At 43.9% G+C, this 15,783-nt stretch overlaps 1 long non-coding RNA gene across 6 annotated transcripts in view; it reads left to right on the plus strand.

The window, feature by feature from the left end:
• LOC308460619 overlaps positions 1 to 15,783 on the plus strand; it is a 67,034-nt gene that overhangs the window by 1,022 nt on the left and 50,229 nt on the right. For 2 of the 6 annotated variants that reach the window (XR_013978642.1, XR_013978644.1), the window contains exons 2-3: positions 417 to 484; positions 3,502 to 3,606. This is a non-coding gene — a long non-coding RNA (uncharacterized lncRNA). Of the gene's footprint in view, positions 1 to 117; positions 920 to 2,016; positions 2,069 to 3,501; positions 3,607 to 15,783 lie in introns of those variants that run through there. The other 4 variants (XR_013978641.1, XR_013978645.1, XR_013978646.1 and 1 more) reach the window with 4 other exon arrangements.

The following is a 15,783-nucleotide window of genomic DNA, read 5'->3' on the forward strand; positions in this document are numbered from 1 at the left end:
TTTTCACAACCAGATGCCCATGGGAAACCTGCAAGTGGGACCTGAGCGCATGAGCACTCTCCCCTATCGTGTTTTCCAGTATTCGGAAGGATACTGCCTCAGACCTTGGAGGTAGAATACAGTTGTTATGGCCAGTAACCACTGATAGCTTTATCCTCCTAATCTTTTAAAGCCATCTGGGTTGGTGGCTGTCACTGTCCTCATGTGGGAGTGAGTTCCATAGTTTATGCACTGTGTGAAGAAGTGCTAGTACTTTATTATATCTGTCCTGACATTCAGTTTTGCTAGGGTCTAGTGTTATGAAAGAAGGCAAAAAAACACCTTCCGCATAATTTTATAAACTTCAATCGTGTCACCTCTTACTTCCTTTTTCTCTGAACTGAAAAAATCCCAAATGCCGCAACCTTTTCTCATAGGGAAGTTTCTCCATCATTTTGGTTGCCCATTTCTGTACCTTTTCCAAGACTCTAATATCCCTTTTGAGGTGAGGTGATGAGAATCATACACAGTATTTCAAATGCAGTTGTGATACATATTTATGTAACATGGCAGTTTTACTTTCAATTCTTTTCCTAATGACCCCTAGAATGACAGCTGCCATATACTGGGTCAACATCTTCAAGCTAGCCACTATGACCCAAGGTCTTGTTCCTGGTTTGTCACTGTCAGGCCCCATCATCCTTTGCAGATAATTAAACATTCTGTCTCTGCGTGAGCACTTAGAAAAGGATGCTGTGGTTACTAAGACCCAGCATGGGTTTCTCAAAAACAAGTCATGCCAGACAAATCTCCTTTCTTTTTTTGATAGAGTTACAGGCTTGGTGGATTAGGGGAATGCTGTAGACATAGTGTAACTTGATTTCGGTAAGTCCCCCATGATATTCTTGCAGAGAAGCTGGTAAAATGAGGGCTGGATGAGGTAACTGTTAGGTGGATTTGTAGCTGGTTGACTGTTGTCTAATGGAAATGTTGCTTGTGATGGTGGAGTACTGTATAGATTAACCCCTTCAGGGCCCAAGTGGGATTTGGCACAGATATGTACAGTATCGACTCTTTCTAAGGCACCAGTATCTCTATCCTGTAGCATGGATGGAGCCCTATATGCTGTTCTGAAGTATATGCAATTGTCTCTGAATTTCTGTCCAGCATGATACCCACTGGGGCACATGTGCCTGCAGATGTCTTCCTTGGTGCCTCTGGTGTCCTCCCCTCCCCCCCCCACCCCCACAGCCCTGAAATTAGACATTCTATTGCAGTCCTTTTAGGAACCCAGATCCCAAGCCACTTAGGGCTTTATAGGCAAATACCGATCAGAAGGTTGGCGGTTCGAATCCCCGCAACAGGGTGAGCTCCCATTGCTCGGTCCCTGCTCCTGCCAACCTAGCAGTTCAAAAGCACATCAAAGTGCAAGTAGATAAATAGGTACCACTCCGGCGGGAAGGTAAACGGTGTTTCTGTGCGCTGCTCTGGTTTGCCAGAAGCGGCTTAGTCATGCTGGCCACATGACCCAGAAGCTGTACGCCGGCTCCCTCGGCCAATAAAGCGAGATGAGCGCCGCAACCCCAGAGTCGGCCGCGACTGGACCTAATGGTCAGGGGTCCCTATACCTTTACCTTTACCAGCACAGAGCAGAATTTTGGCCAGAAACAGCAGCAACCAGTGTAGCTGTTTAAGAACTGGCAAGGTAAGTTCAGTGTAACTAGTCCCAGTTAGTAGCCTAACTGGTGCATTCTGTACAAACTAGAGTTTCAGGGGGGACGGACCCTGAATGGCAATCCTACATACAGTGTACTGTAATCAAGTTTCCTAGAGTTTACCAACACATCTTTTGCATTTACTTGTGCAATGGGACTCAGGTGTGATCCTGTCACCACTTAGACATATAACTGTGATAGAATCACCACTTAGAGAGTGTAGTAAACTTGCATAGCATCCTGACCTTTTCCAACCTCTGTTGGTCATTTGTCTTTTCCGGCCTCTCTCTCCATCCATTCTCCCATACCTTCTCTCTTCTAGTGCCAACAGCATGCCAGTACCATGACAAACAATGCAGAATTTAGAAGTTATGGTAATAAATTTGAGTGCTGCTATGTATAGTTTACCTATGTTGAACTGATTTTAACTATTTTTATGCATATTTTTCAATTAATATTCTCTTGAAACATGGGGAAAACAGTTAAAAATCTGTGAAGTATATACTGTACAGGCTGGGAATCAGAACAGACAGCAGATGGTGCTAGAAGCAAAGGCAAATTTCAGTGCTTGAGTCTAGATTTGTGTCCAATCCTTTTTTAAACCATCAGTATAGGAATTTTCTGTGAGCCTCAGTTGGGAGTTGGCTAAGTTTTCCAAGTTTTTCTGGTTTTGCCACAGTATAGAGCATTGAAGTTCTCAAACCCAGATTTAAGGCCTAATCAATGCAGAATTAGATGTACTTACACACACATTCATACTCAACTTGGCTGCCCCCAAATCCTCTTACTCTTCCCCACTTCCTCACAAACAATATTTTGTAAATAAATGTAAAAATAACACTGCCTGCCCCATAAAATATGTACAAATTGATCCAGAAATGGTGTTGCTAGTTTGGGACAACCTGGCTCAGTTAGTCCACAACCAAGTTTTACCAGTTAAATCCAAAAGTATTGTAGACTTCCCAACTGCAAAAGAACTGGCTTCCCACCCTACTTCAGAGTTTTAGGCAAACTGATAGTCCTTAGTCATGTTCCAAAGACAGAGTGGCAGAATGTGCTGTCCAGGTTTTTTTTCCTGTTTATTACCAGTATTTCTAGATTTTAAGAACAACAGAGCTCAGGTTGGTTGCCAAAAATCCAAAGTATAAAAATAAAACAAAATGAAATAAAACACTAACTAAAATCACTTACAAAAACAACAATAAGAATACACCCAACTTCCAAAAGTCTGGAGAGGCTAAGGAAGAACACCAGTGGGTTTTTCAGGGGAGCATGTTATCACACTATCACAGTTCCGGGAGGCACTGCAGAAGAGACGATGTTCCTGATAGATTATAATATTTAAGTGGACCCAGATACAACTTGTCACCTTTACAAAATTTTCAGAACAGGTGTTATAGATTATTACCTAGCTTAACCATACCTGTCAGCGGATTGGTGCTGATGTTTTATACTATCTGCATTTTACAGACCGACTTCAAAAGCAACCCTCCATAAATCTCATTGCAGCAGTCTACTCTGAAAGACTCTTAAGGTGTGGATGGCAATAGCTTGATCATTGTCTACCAGTAATGGGAGCTTTTCCCTTTTCTTTACACAACACTTGGAGCTCCTCTCCGGAAATTTCTCTTCCCCCTTTCATGCAGGTACAAAAGTATCCGAGCCACATTTTGCTGGCACAAGAGAGCTGCGCATTTTCAAGAAATGCTTATCTGTAGAACTGAAATACTTGTGCTGTACCCTATACCTACAGACTTTGGTCCAATCAGTAACAGACAGACAATTCACCTGTTCTCTTATTCTCTAGGACTCAGAATTGGAACCAAGTTTGCAGTCCCAGAGGTACATTGGCATTAGGAAGAACTGAGAAAACAACTGTAAAGAAAAGCAAGGAAAGCTGGAATGGAAAGAGGTATGCTTAGCCTTAGGAAAAGAAGATTAACAAAGAAGTAGTTTGCACACTCCCCCCCCCCCATAAGTTCCATTGTGTTAAGCAGGACCTACTGCTGAGCAAATGTATCTAGAATCAGAGTATGAGTCATGGGTGGGCGAAAGAAAGGTTTTTTTAAAAACAAAAACAACAACAACCTTGATTAGAACAGGCACTCATTTCATCTGCCAATATTGGGGCAAGAACAAAGACAAGGGATTTAAGCATTGGGGTCAGGATCCTAGATTTACTTACGTATATCTAAATCCTACCAGGGCAAGTTGGGAATAATTACAATTGCATGGCTCTAAGCATATGATTTCAATCAACTCAATAAGTTGCCATCGGGTAAAAAAGAAAAGAAAAAAGGATATAATCTGCAATTATTTCACTAGCAGAAATGGTCATCATTATAGCAGGTTCTGTGTGGGGAGGAGGGAGAGTTTGTATGCTGTGAACCCACATAGAAGGTTTCAGCGTTCTCCTACTCAACCCCTATCAGAAGGGGTTGGGCCATCTAATTTCCTGTGGAGTGTACTTTGAAATTAAGTGGGACCTACCATAAAATGTTGCTGTGTATCTTTACCTTACAGCAGAAGTGTTTTTCTCAGGTTTCTGCCTGCTAGCCAACCATGCCCTCTCTCAGGACTACTAAGATACAAGGAGTCCAAGCAGGCCTTTCCACTCCTCACTCCCATTTTTCCATTTTCTTTTTCTTTTGAGTGACATTAAACATTCTGTGGCTACTGAGCATGCTCAATACTTAGTGGGCTGTTTTGGGGCTTAGGACACACATATTATTCCAGAATCAAATCAAGGGAAACGAAGTACTTGTTTTTTCTGTGTAGTCCACACACAATCTAGATCTACTGCGTGTTTTTTGCTGCTGAAAAGCACTTCTTGGGAAACTAGTTTCATTCAGAAAATAAAAGCTCATTGCAGATTAAGTCCGCATTACTTTGAAAATTACTATTTGAAAATAGATGCAGGCCGTCCTGGCAAAGGTGTGTGTGTATCCACACTTGTGTAATGGCATTGTGGGTGTGCATATACCAAGACAGCAATCACCACCTCCTTCTTTGTTCTTCTGGGTTTTTGTAGGAAGGAAAAGGTGTGGATAGCTTCATCAAGGGAAGGGTTTTCAAATGTGTATCAAGTAACCACACCCACTCCTGGATGGCAGGATCTAGAATCATTTTAGACTGATAAAGCAGCATGTTGAGGATGAACATGAATGATTCCAGATTGAGAAAAACTACGCTTGTGCTACAAGTGGGTTACTGTGCACACAGCCTTTGTTACCTTTGGGGGTGACAAGTAACCAAAAAGAGACTACGTATTCTTTAAAAGCCAATCTAAGGTAAGTATGTTAGCCTGCATTCTTCACTAACTTCTCATTCTAGGCTCCTTTTCTGAATGTTTAGCTTTCATTGGAGCTTGTGGATATACAAAGAAGATAGTACAGTCTGTCTTCTACCTGATTCCTCAGTAAGAAGTCAACCTGCTCCTGCTCCTGGCTTCTCATGTTTTGGCAAAAGCACTGGAATAACTGAGTACATATTGTATAATGCACTTTATAATTATTATTTAATACAATTAAATGGATTTACACATATGAGTAATACCTGTATTTAATACCTTTATAGGTTGCTCTGCATTAATTTCACCTGCCCACATGCATTCTTAACCACCCAGCTGCATGTATTCTTAGCCCTTTGCCCTCTCCTCCCATAGACATGGTAACAGGTGGTTATTAAATGATTGATTGATTGATTGATTGATTGATATACTGCCCATCATCCGAAGATCACAGAGAGGTTCACAACATAAAGCTCCAAAATGAGAACACAAAATATATAACAAAAACAAACCAATGACCCTTCTCCCTCAAAGACATTTTAAAAAACATAGATTGTTTAATCAGCCAAAGAAGTGGTTATAGAGAAACGTTTTTGCCTGGTGCCTAAAGATATGTGATGAAGGCACTAGGCGAGCCTCCCTGAGGACAGCATTCCACAAATGGGGAGCCACTGAAGAAAAGACCTGTTCTTGTGTTGCCACACTCCAGACCTCTTTTGGAGGGGGCACACAAAGAAGGACCTTGGGTCCCATGGTCTGGGTTAGTTCATTTGGGGAGAGACTGTCCTTGAGGTATTGTGATCCTGGGGAGAAATAAGGCGCAGCGGAGTCAGCAGTGTCTTTAAAAATATGGCTTGTTAACATATATGTACAATCTGAGTGTACATGAAGGAAATGTAGTTTATAGCATTCTCAGGAGTAGCTTGTCCTTTCCTGCCACCTGTCACTGCATTCAGAGCCATCCTACACACCACCTCTTTCTTCCTGCTTATCGCCTCTGTAGCAGCCCAGAGAATTCTGCCCCATTCCTTCCCAACAAACCATTATATTTCAAAAAGGACAGATTTGCCTGTGACATCATGCCCCTGCCTCACCTTGGCAACCTGCCTATTCTCCCGTATCTGTCCACTGCTTGGGATGAGGATGGGAAGGACAGCTTTTTTCATTGCCAGTGGTCCTCACTGGCTCAGTTCCCCTTTGTTTTTCAGTGGCTCTGTACTTGGCCAGGCTGGTTTGCATAAGCTAGCCCATGAATTCCTTGTCTGACACAGATCTGCAGCTTGTATTTTCCCTTTATATCCCAAACATTATTAGTTTTTAATATTCGCTAACAGACTGAAGTGCCTCAGCTATAAGAATACGAATGTGGTAGAGTCAGAAGAACTCAGCCATTGAATTAACTGTCTTTGCCATATCTGATGCTTTCAACACTCCCTAATACGTACACACACACACACACACACACACACACACACACACACACTGGTTGGCCTCAGACCCTAGAGCCTACAGCCTGCCTGGCTCCTCCCATTTTTCTTCTTTTTGCAGTTCACCTCCTTGTACCTTGGGATGCTCTGGCTAAACTCCACTGAATGTGTTCCAAGCATTTTTCCACTCCCTTCATCTCCTGAGATTTTACTTTTATTTTATATTATGTTATGTTGCTCTTTGCATCTCTTTCCAGTGTACAATCTGACGTTTTAGTGAGATTGGTTGGGTCTCAAATCCTTACATCACTCTGATGCAGCCCCCAGACTTTCAAGCCATATTTCGCCAGCTCTAAACAAGCAGTTTTGATCTGATCACAAGTATGGCTTCCCTTCTCACTCATCACTTTGTTGCCAAAGAAAATATATTTGCTTTTTTGGCATACATGTCTCAGACAGTCTGTGGTTCATTTTGCAAGATTTGAAAGTAGCGGAGGGGAGGTTGCACATACCCACACCCCAAATCCCCTTCACATACAGTTTTCAGCCAGCTGATAGGATGTTTAGCATTTCAAACAATCATTTAACTCTGACACAAGCAGTATATGCTCTTGGAATGTGGTGTATGTATCCTTGTGTCAGTGTGTGTTGTCCACAAAACAGCAGCTTAAGATGCTTCAGCAAATTCTGCCTTTTTCTTTTGGAATATCAGACCTCACCTTGTCTTATGAAAAACTGCTCTTGAAAAGTAACATGTAGAACACAGTGGTGCAGTTTTAAGAAACACAAGACCAAAGCCCTCATGGGCACTTGGGACCACACACACATTTTTTCTAGATTGTGCCCAGCTTTTCCAACATAGGATAACACCCCAATCCCTAGGCCTGGGTGCCCCATATTTAGCAATTCCTCCACGAATGGGGTAGAGATGCTGTGTGAATACAGTGGTACCTCGCAAGACGAATGCCTCGCAAGACGAAAAATGCGCAAGACGAAAGAGTTTTCCGTTTTTTGAGTCGTTCCGCAAGACGAATTTCCCTATGGGCTTGCTTCGCAAGTTCTTGCGAGTCTTGCGAGTTCTTGCGAGTTTGTTTCCTTTTTCTTAAAGCCGCTAAGCCGTTAATAGCCGCTAAGCCGCTAATAGCCGTGCTTCGCAAGATGAAAAAACCGCAAGATGAAGAGACTCGCAGAACGGATTAATTTCGTCTTTCGAGGCACCACTGTACAATACCTGCAGTACTCAAAAATGTATGGTGAGAGATAGTACACCGAGATTCTGGGGTTGGAGAAAATGAAAGAGATCAACCAGAAAAAGTAATAACCTAATAAAATGATACAAAAAATAATAATTGTATTATCCACACAAATCTCTAATGCTTGTCAGCTATCCCATTACTTTTGCAGTCATTTGCCATAATACTGTACAATACTCTCTGCACACTTTTCCTTACTCTCTTACAATAAATTAGTTAGTTGTTTTCCCTTTCTTATTTTTCTTTAAAATGAAAGCTGAAAATACAAGAATCTCATGTGAGCCATATCCTTGCAGACGCTCCCTGTGCTTAAGGACCGGAGCACCTGTTAAGTCCGTATGCACCAGGGTGCGGTGTACTGAAAGCAGCTCCACTGCTCTGCATTCTGTGAATGAAAACCCACATGAAGAGCCACTCTGTGCAGAAAAATGGGGATCTTGCGGGGTTTTGGCCAAGTAGGATCTACAGATCACATTCTACATGTGAAGTCTGATTGGCAGGAAATTTCAGAGGGAATGCACAATAAATGAGCCAAAGCTACAGTTGGGTTTCCATTTCTTTTTGTTCAGTCTTGGCTTCCAGTGGCCTGAGCTTAAAATGCCTGAGTGCAAAAGCTTTAATGTGCTTGCCCACTCCAGCTCATTGTTAGGTAATTTTTCAGTGTTGACTATACGTTTAGCCAGTAAGCTCTGGAGCAAGGCTCCATGTGTCTATGTGTCTGTCTCTCACTGGATTAGCCTCACAAGAGGCAGAAAAACAAGGCCCCAGAAAGGGGAACAAAGGATCCTCCACTCAGCCCAGAGGCCAACGCTCTGTCTCCAATTACCTAGGCTGAGCAGGGAGGAGGAGGGAGGAGGTGTGTCTGTGAGGGGAATACCATTTGATATGTGGTGTGTCTGCAGTGGACTTCACTGGAGTTTATAAGATTCCCTCCCTCCCTCCCCCTACACCATGGACAAAAGGGAGGATTCAGTACAGATTCCACATTGCTTTTTAAGGGGATTTGTTATCGTCTATTCTTATTTCAGAGCCCTTTCCTAACGTAAAATTTTAAAGTTCTGCTGGATTTTGTGGTCACTGTAGCAACATGAGCTGCCTTAGTAAGTTATTCACTGACCACCCCCCCCCCCACTTCCATAAGTGGGTTCAGACCAGCTGCATCTACAGAGGAGAGCATGAGACTACTGTACAATATAGCTTCCTCCATTGCCCCCCTGCACACTGCCTATGAGAACTTGCATCTTGTTAAAGAGGTTCAAACCTACCTTTGATTGGTTGGTGCAGACACATGGTCCCTTTCTCCAGACCATTGTCTTGCTCTTCCTTCATTATCTGAACTTTTCCCTATGCCAGAGGTGCCCAAACCTTTCTCAAAGGGGGCCAGATTTGATGAAGAGCCAACCAAAGGGCCGACCAAGGCTGTTAACCTTTTTTGAGGATTGAAGTTGAGCTTTTTTTATGATTTTACCCAAAAGTTGGTTTTTTAGGATTGGAGTTGTTGTTGAGGTTTTTTTAGGGTTTAAGTTGTTGAGGTTTTTTTAGGATTTTACCCCAGGAAAGGGGCCGGATTGAACCGACCAGCGGGCCAGATTAAGTCCCCAAAACAGACTTTCAACTTGCCTGCCCTATACACTTAAGAGTGTATCCTCTTGAGGCACCATCTTCCTTTAAACTAGAGAGCTCACATGCCTTACTTTACAGAGGGCAGACCTCAACTGTTCAATCCAGGTCCACTTTAAGGATAAAGAACCATGAGAAGGGAGAGGAGGGACCTTCAGGTTGACCATAAATACTGAGCCCTTGCACAGCAGCCTGAGCAGTCCCACAGACCACGTGGTCAGATTCTTTCTTTCCATGGTTAGATATATTGCATTCCTATTTAAATTATAGTAATTATGCATTTGCATCTACACATATAAATCAACACACATTTTATACAAACCTGTTTCCTCTTTTTCTTTTTTTGGTGATGTGTTTTCTTTTTGGGCAGGAAGGAGGATGTTTAAATGGCCACTCAATTTTGAGCAGCTTTTATTCTGACAATTCAGGAATGATCTGGGCTATCGCTTAGATTCTGCCCTGGACTCTACTCTTAACAGAATACTGGACACTCTGATTCCGACTTCTGCTATTGTGGCCATTTTAGTATTTTGAACCAAAAAACCACATACCTTCATCTGATCTGTTTCACTGGGAAACATCTCCTTATTGGACCCTATCAGGCTTGGTTCGTGTATGTCAAGGCTCAAGCATTGCAAATAATGACTGGCCAGGCCCCAAGCTAGCTAACGTCAGTTCTTGTAAAGCTGTGCCCACACTAATGCAATTCCAGTACATTTTCTTTCATAACATCATCTTTTATTGTGGGCCCCATGCGTTGCTGTACTTGGTACGGCACAAGCTCTGCATGCAGTCTCCTGTCCAAACTACATTCGTTTTTTCTTTTCCTGTAATGGTTGAGTAGGCTGTTTTCTACATCGGGGTGGGGGCAGGCTTAGTCTTTGCTTGGTTGTTTTTTAGGAATTGTGCCAGGTTTGTACATAGCAATGCCTGGGTTTACAGGTTCCCAGCCTTATGTTTGCTTAATGTGGGAATGCAGATGAAGGCCTCTGAATACTAGTTGCTGGAACTCGCAAGTGAGGAGAGTGGGGTTAACAGACATGTCCTTGCAGGCTTCTTATAGGCATCTGGTTGGCCACTGACAACAGGATGCTGTATTAGATGAGTCTGTGGCCTGATCTAGTGGGGCTCTTTGTATTTCAGGGGAGAAGTATCAGGTGGGAACTGGGGGCTCATCCACACATATCTTTTGCCCTGTGCATTCTAGGCAGAGGTCTGCACTGTCCCAGTTCACATGCCCCACCCCCCACCCCGTTTTCCCTAGGAAAATCTGCTCTTCATGCTGAATCAGAACAAACGACAATTCAGGTTTTCTCTGGGGTTTTTTTTTTCAGCAGTAAAAAGCGGGTTTTCTTGGGGAAAGCACTGGGGCAAAAAGAAAAACACTCGGACACGGAGCTTCAGAATGCAGACCTGTGCCTAGAAACACTACACAAAAAGGAAGTCTGGATGAGCCTTTAGCCCTCTACTTGCGCATCACTTATGCCTACCGCCATCCTCATCCCATGGGCTTCTTTCTTCCTAGTCTAGGTTATTTCTGGCTTCAGAGTTTAGGTGGTGGGGGAAAAAGAGCAAAGCCGGTGGGTTGTGAGGGAAGAGTTTAGCTTCCCCCCTCCACCCACCACTTTTGCATTCACCTTATTCAGCACACACATAACTATGTCGGTTGATGCCATGTATAATACTACCTTTCTGATGAGTGGCAGCCTTAAAATCAGGTGAAAGCTGAGTGCAGGGTGGGGACCAAAGGTGGACGAACTACTCCAGGAGGTTTTAAAAAACAAAAGCATCAGTGGAAGGATCCAGTGACAGACATTACAAGTGATTCTAGGATTTCAAATAGGTTTTTTTGTCTTCCCAGATAGATACAGCTGGCTATAATAGTGCCTTCTTAGAACATTGTATTCTTCTCCATGCTCCTTCAAGTGTTGCAGGAGGACTCATTGGAACATAGCTTTGGTATGCAGTGTACACATTACGGACTTTGAATGCAGCTAGGTCAGAGGCAGTAATGCTTCTGAATACTAGTTGTTGGAAAGCCCAGGAAGGCTGAATGGGGTTCAGCTCTTGTGCTCTGGTCCTGTTTGTGGTTTTCCCACAGCCATCTGGGAGGCCACTGTGAGAACAGGATGCTGGACTAAACAGGCCACTGGCCTGTTCCAGCAGGGTTGCCTTATGTTATTTTGCTCACTTCTCTTTTTCTGCATTATATTAGGGGAAATTGGTTGGGGGGGAAACGTGTACGTGAGGCAAAATAGCATACAAAAGTCTATAAGGAGAAATTTGCGCTAAAAAAAATTGTCGATGAATTTTCATGATGACGTCTTTTTTTAAAAATTCACAAATCGAGGCAGAAATGTGGAGAACTGAACTTAAGGCTGGAAATACAAGAAACTGAGAAAATCTGCAACTAGCCGTTTCTTCCATCTCTAATTGGACTGATGCATTTATTTGCACTTATTTGCAAAACCAGGCTGAAACAAAACCTGAGTTTCTCTTTCTCCCTTCGCCACAAAAGTTATCTCTGATGTTACTAAGAAGGTGCAATCAGAGGTCCATCTTTTTCCTAAGAACCGTGCTTAGCACCAGCATTTAGCAAACAACCAAAGAGGTTCTGATAACAAATCGTTCCCCCTTTGCCGACAGGATTGAGTGTTTGAGAGCTGTGGCCCTTGCAAAGGCTTTGATGGCAAATGAACCCCTCTGCTCCTTAGGATGAAGCTATAATACGCCTGCACGCATCTTGTTGACTTCAGTGGAACAATGCGTAAAGATTGCCGCCTTCGCCACCTTTTTTCGTGGCAAGCGTGTAGCAAGTTACAACAAAGGGTGTTCTGTGACAGGCAGGAGGAGGTGGGTAGGTGGAAGTGAAGGAGGAGGGTGGGAGGGAGCCAATAATCCTTGCTCCTCCCCCGCCACCCCCATTCAGCTGGCCCATGGCCCCCTTTGATTCGTTTTGCCTGTACCAAGAGAAGGGACTTGCACTTGATATATGAAGTGTTTTCAAACGGAATGCTTGGAAATCTCCACAAAGACTTCTGTGTCCAGGCCACGTTATGCCTCCGCCTCCCCCACTTCCCCACTCCTGACCTACACCCCTCTCAGCTTCACATTGGCTTGCTTCTTTTTCTTCTTCTTCTTCTTCTTCTTCTTCTTCTTCTTCTTCTTCTTCTTCTTCTGGCTCAATCTCAGAAGTCTGCCAAAGTGTAGGAAGGATGGGTAGATGGAGTGGTCAGAAAGGTGTTCGGCTGCAGATGGACACCATCCAATTGCGTGGCTGGAGGTGGAAGCACAGGGCCACTGATTATAAGGCTGCAACTTAGAAAAACCGATTGACACACAGGACGGCAGTTTTCTCTAGGCAACTTGTGGCGAGTAGACTGTTAGCTTGCCCCTCTGCACCAGGGGTGAGGGAAGCTGTTTCAGTCTGCAATCTCTCATGGGCAATCTTGAGCACATGCCAGTAGAGAGTGGGGTGAGAAGCAGAAGTGGCCCGGGAAACAGATGCGATCCTTTACTTTGTTTAGTAGGCCTCACAACCGAGTTAGCGGTTCCTATGCCCACCCGCATACATGCATTGCTTCATCTGGGCAGGTCGGAGGCGTTATCATAGTTTAAGGGCAAATTCTAGCCGATCAAAAATACTTAAAAGAGGCTGGGGAAAGGAAGCGTGGTCTGGGGAGATTCCCAAGGGCCAGACAGGGAGGCATTGAGGGCCATTTTTGGCCCCTGAGCCTGAGGCTCCTCACTCCTGCCCTACACTCATCATGGTTATGTAAAGCAGAAGTCGTCATAATGAATGGTCCCTAAGCATGCCCAGACCTCTGGCTTAAGTTGAGCTGTAAGCTTAACTTTGGAGCCTGTTTTCAGTGCCAAGTTTGGGCCAGGAATGTAATGTAATACCAAAGAAGAAAGTGGTTCTAGCTACTACGTGTGGAGTGCATTTCCCTTGCCATTGAGGATTAGAAAGCAGTGCCTCCCCACTTTTGAAATGCTTTCCCCAGGGAGGCTCGGCTGGCACCTTCATTATACACCTTTAGGCGCTGGGCAAAAACATTCCTCTTCAACCAGGCCTTTGGCTGATTAACACCTGGTACACTATTAAATGGGGACGTGGGTGGCGCTGTGGGTTAAACCACAGAGCCTAGGACTTGCCGATCAGAAGGTTGGCGGTTCAAATCCCCGCGATGGGGTGAGCTCCCGTTGCTCAGTCCCTACTCCTGCCAACCTAGCAGTTCAAAAGCACGTCAAAGTGCAAGTAGATAAATAGGTACCACTCCGGCGGGAAGGTAAACGGCGTTTCCGTGTGCTGCTCTGGTTCGCCAGAAGCAGCTTAGTCATGCTGGCCACATGACCTGGAAGCTGTACGCCGGCTCCCTCGGCCAATAAAGCGAGATGAACGCCACAACCCCAGAGTCGGTCACGACTGGACCTAATGGTCAGGGGTCCCTTTACCTTTACACTATTAAATGTGTTGTGATGGGGGGTTATTGATTTGTTTTTTCCTCTTATTTCTATTGTATATTTTGTGTTTGTTATATTGTGGGGGGTTTTTATACCACGCGGAGATCTACGGATGAATACAAATTTACAAATTTAATAAATAAACACATAAAATAAAGTCAAGCAGGTCTGAATCTGCTCAGCTGCTGAATGGGAGACCTGCAGGAAACACTGACCTAAGCTCATTGGAGGAAAGAGATAATACAAATGTCAGAAATAAATTTGTGAGTTGCTAGGCCACACTCCCGCCCTGTCTATCTTACAGAGTCATTCAATCACAGGTCACAATATTTCTCTGGGGGATTGTCAAGGCTCCCCACCAGAGACAACCACCCTCCTCTTGTTCTCATGGTCACTTACCCTGGAATGAAAGCGGGGATCCTAAGGGTCATCACTGATACTCTTTCAAGCTATTTCATCCTCGCTCCTAGAGCATGTAAATATATTCCCAGAGTTCAAAAGTGGCTATCCCAGGATTTCTAATCATGTAAACAGGCCTTTGGTTTGTTCCATTGGGTAACTATGGCTATTGCGTCTGTGCATTTCTCAGGCCTCCCGTCTTTGATTTTGCTTAAGTGTTCCTCCTCAGTAACAGCGCTTCAAATGATAAGAGCATATGCAGGAATGCACCCTCTTTGTAGTCTTGGAGCAAGCAGCTTGTAAAACGCCACATTCTCCCTACCCTTGGCAGGCATCAGGCATCCCATGGGAGGGCAAGCTGTTCCATCCCGTCTGACTCACAGTGCTGCTGAGACAGGGATGGGCGGGACAGCCAGGAATAACTAGGAGCAAGGATCGGACAAAAGTTCAAATATGGGTTTTCCTCGGCTGCCGACCCCACAGTGCCTCAAGTTTGCAGGGCGGCATCTGGTTAAAGGGTTGGGCTTTCTAGGACTGGGGTTCCTGGCTTGCGGGAGAGAACTTGGGGAACAGCCACGGAGACCCACCACAGTGAGCAGATGTGTCTAGTGCCTATTGCTTCACTTCTAGCGTCATCAGTACCTGGGCCGAAGCCTGCCCTGGGAGTTGCACTTCCTGGCCTGGAAGCCTTTCCCCTTCACATCCCAGATGCATGTAGGAGAGCAAGTTGTGTTTGCTCAGTGGTCAAGAAGTTAATGTTAAACATTCACAGAGGGTCTCTCCTTCCTAATTGCCTGGTGTATTTCAGAACGGAGCACTGGTCTTGAAAACGACTTCCAGGCCCGAGCCCTGGCTGAACATCAGTCCTTCCCAAAGCTTCTACCCTGCTAAGGGAGCCTTTCTAACCTCTATGATCACTCCCAGAATCCAGGGGTGTTGTTATGGGATGGTCCAGGGTGCCTGCACCCCAGGTTTTTGCAGTGGGCCCTGGATCTCCTGCCTGCCCCATGTTTTTTAGCAAGAGGAACCTCTAAAATGTTTTCCACTTGCTTTATTAATTAAAATTTGTGCTCCTTTTGGGGGCAAGGTTTGATTTTCTGCAGGAAAACTTCTATTTTTTTTTATTTTTTTCAATTTTCAGTTATATCTATTACAACAATTATTCAATCACAATTTTAACATTTCAAACTCCGACTCCCTCCCCCCTCTTTTTGTGGTTCTTTACATTTTTCATCTTCCTGCATACGCCAAATTATCTCAACATATTCTTTTATATCTATTCCCGTATATATCCCATATATATTGAAACTGCAGGTTTTTACATTAATCCTGCCAATATCTTAATCTGTTTACAGTTTGTTTGTAAATACTCAATAAACCATTTCCATTCTTTTCTTAATTTTTTTAAAATCTTGATTTCTACTTCTCCCGGTAAGTTTTGCCATTTCTGCGTAGTCCATTAACTTCTGTATCCACTCTTCTCCGGTCAGAACCTCTTCTTTCTTCCATTTTTGGGGAAATAACATTCTTGCACCTGTGATTGAATACATAACTGCAGGACAACTACTTGCTTTCTATAGCTTCCTTCCATTAACCACATTACAGTTCTCTTAGATTTTTCCTGATCTGTGAAAGTT

This window comes from Podarcis pityusensis (assembly GCF_964106645.2).
Source record: "Podarcis pityusensis genome assembly, chromosome: 13".
Lineage (NCBI taxonomy): Eukaryota > Metazoa > Chordata > Lepidosauria > Squamata > Lacertidae > Podarcis > Podarcis pityusensis.